This window comes from Microtus oregoni, unplaced genomic scaffold, assembly GCF_018167655.1.
Source record: "Microtus oregoni isolate MIOR12 unplaced genomic scaffold, Mior012 000020F_ref0000438, whole genome shotgun sequence".
NCBI classification, from domain to species: Eukaryota; Metazoa; Chordata; class Mammalia; order Rodentia; family Cricetidae; genus Microtus; species Microtus oregoni.
The window spans coordinates 21,217,486-21,220,147 of record NW_024543079.1 but is presented as its reverse complement, the minus strand read 5'-3'; the positions used below and the strand labels follow the sequence as shown (position 1 = coordinate 21,220,147).

Genomic DNA, 2,662 nt, shown 5'->3' with positions numbered 1-2,662 from the left:
TCTCTACTGTCACGGAGAACCCAAAAATGCCCACACGAATTTCTCAGGGCATCCTCTTCATGAAAACAACAAAAAAAGGCTCCATGCAGTTAGTTCACCGGCTACCTCTGTGTTCTATCTGCATTGAAACAGCATCTGCAGACTCGAGTGTGAGACACGCAGAGGTCAGATTAGAGACATAGGTTCCCAATAGCCTGGAGAGGTTGGCTGGTACTGCAGGCTTCCATCAAGCAAACCCAGAGTTGGGTGTCCAGCTGGGAGCAGTAGCCCGCCCCTTGGAACCCAGGACAAGCATCCACCCATGGGAACGATTTGCCAATCTCCTGCGCCCTCTAGCGGTAGACACCTGTCGTGCGGGTGCCAAGGGAGTTAAAATTTTTAACAAAAATAACAAGCAAGCAGCCCTACATTTTCTTCTCTTTCGTCCATCTTACTACCCAACTACAGGATGTTTCCACAAGTTTCTTTGAGTTTACAAATGAGCAATGTATCTATTACATAAGTACTAATTTCTGAATGTGCGGCTGGAAATATAGGTATGTGGACACATACATGTTTTATCCACACACATGAAACATGTCTTATATATAACCATAAAGTGGGTCTTTTTGTGTATGTATGTACTATATATATGTATATATATATTTGAAGTTTTATAATTATATTTATGTACAGAAAACTCAGCAGTACACTTATCCCAGTTTAGTGGTGAGTTCTTTGGCCTTTGCCTTTTCCAGCTTGGCAATTCGAGCCACAGATTTAGGACCCAGGACGTTGCCTCCCCAGTGGCGGCAGATCTCATCATATCTGTCATTGTAATTGGTCCTAATAGCTTCCACCAGCTTGGCCAGAGCACCCTTGTCTTCCGAGTTAACCTGTGTGAAGGCAACAGTGGTGCACGTCTTCCGATGGACCAGCCGCCCCAGTCTGGCCTTTCCCTTGATGATGCAGTAGGGGACCCCCATCTTCCGACACAGAGCAGGCAGGAAGACTACCAGCTCAATGGGGTCTACGTCATGGGCAATCACCACCAGCTGAGCCTTCTTGTTCTCTACCAAAGTGGTGACTGTCATGACGCCCGCTGGAAGGACAGGTGGTCTCTTAGTCGGGACATCCCCTTTGCCGGCAGCTTTCTTCTCAGCACGGGCCAGCAGCCTCTGCTTCTTCTCCTGCTTGGTCTCTGGCCTGTACTTGTGGGCAAGTTTTTAAGCAACTGGGTAGCTGTTTGCCCGTCCAGGGCCTGGGTGAACTGGTTAATGGCAGGAGGAACTTTGAGCCGCTTATAGAGGATGGCCCTCTGCCGCTGCAGCCAGATGTAGCGGGGCCATTTGACGAAGCGCGTGAGATCTCTCTTGGGCTGGATGTCCTGCCCAATGCCGAAGTTCTTAGGCCTCTTCTCAAACAAAGGATTCACCACCTTCTTCGCCTCCTGCTTCTTCACGATGGCGGGGGCCGGGGCCACCTTCTTCTTGGCCTTCTTTCCTTTGGGCATCTTGCCGGGCTGGAGGAGACACTACTATATATATTGAGACAGAATCTCTCTATGTATCTATGGCTGTCCTGGAACTTGCTACATAGGCAAGGCTGGCCTTAAATTCTCAAAGATCTGCCTGCCTCTGCCTCCTGAGTACTAGGATTAAGGGTGTATGCCACCATGTCTGTCCATAAACATAAATGCTTGCAAATGTGAAAGTACTTTAAAAGGTTATATAAAATACTTATATATTTAATTTATGCTATTAAATTTAATTATATAACTATAAATGTTAAAAAATACCAGAATCAATTTCTATATTACACATACATTGTATAGACTATGTATTTATGTTTGTAATGCATATGTGTTACGTATGAAAACAGATACAGAGTTTCAATATATAAAAAAGATCCAGCTGCCTTAGTTGGGCAGACAGGAAATGAGATAGTGTCTTAGCTTGCTTTCTGATACTGTGATAAAACACTGACAAAGACAACTTGTGTCAGGAAGAAGGGGTTTGTTTGCATTTAAAGGTCATACTCCATCAAGAAAGCCAAAACAAGAATGCGAGGCAGGAACCAGGAAGCAGTATCTGAAACAGAGGCCACGGAGGAGTGCTGCTTACTGGCTTGCTCCCCATGGCTTGCTCAGTCTGCTTTCTTATACAACCCAGGACCACCTGCATATCGTGGCACCATCTACAATGGGATGTGGGTCAGTGGTAGAACATCCATATAGCTGCTCCGTGTCCTGACTTATATAAGACCAGCAATGATCTACTATATGACATATAATATATGTGCATTATATATAATATATGATATAATATATATATTTGTAATCAGCAATGCTTGTGTGTGCATGTGGTGTTTCTAGAAGATCTTAGTATGAGTGTCAGCGGATTAGGTAGAGAAAGTCCACTTCTATGTGGGTGGCCTTGGCTGGCCCTCTGGGGGCGTGGAGAGAACACACCAAGCCAGTGTGTATTTCTTCCTAGAGCAGGACACACAATTCTCTTCTCTGGAGCACTAGCATTTATCTGTCTTGGTTTCCCAACTGTTGACAAGATGTGGCCAGCTGTCACATTCCTGCCTCAATGCCTTCCTACCATAATACATACATACATGCACATACATATATATCCATATTCTCTAACTGAGATGCCTTCCTATTGTTATGTATATG

At 44.9% G+C, this 2,662-nt stretch overlaps 1 pseudogene; it reads right to left on the bottom strand.

Moving 5' to 3' along the window:
• Positions 1-692: 692 nt before the first annotated feature.
• Positions 693-1,492, bottom strand: LOC121460467 (annotated as a pseudogene).
• Positions 1,493-2,662: the final 1,170 nt, after the last annotated feature.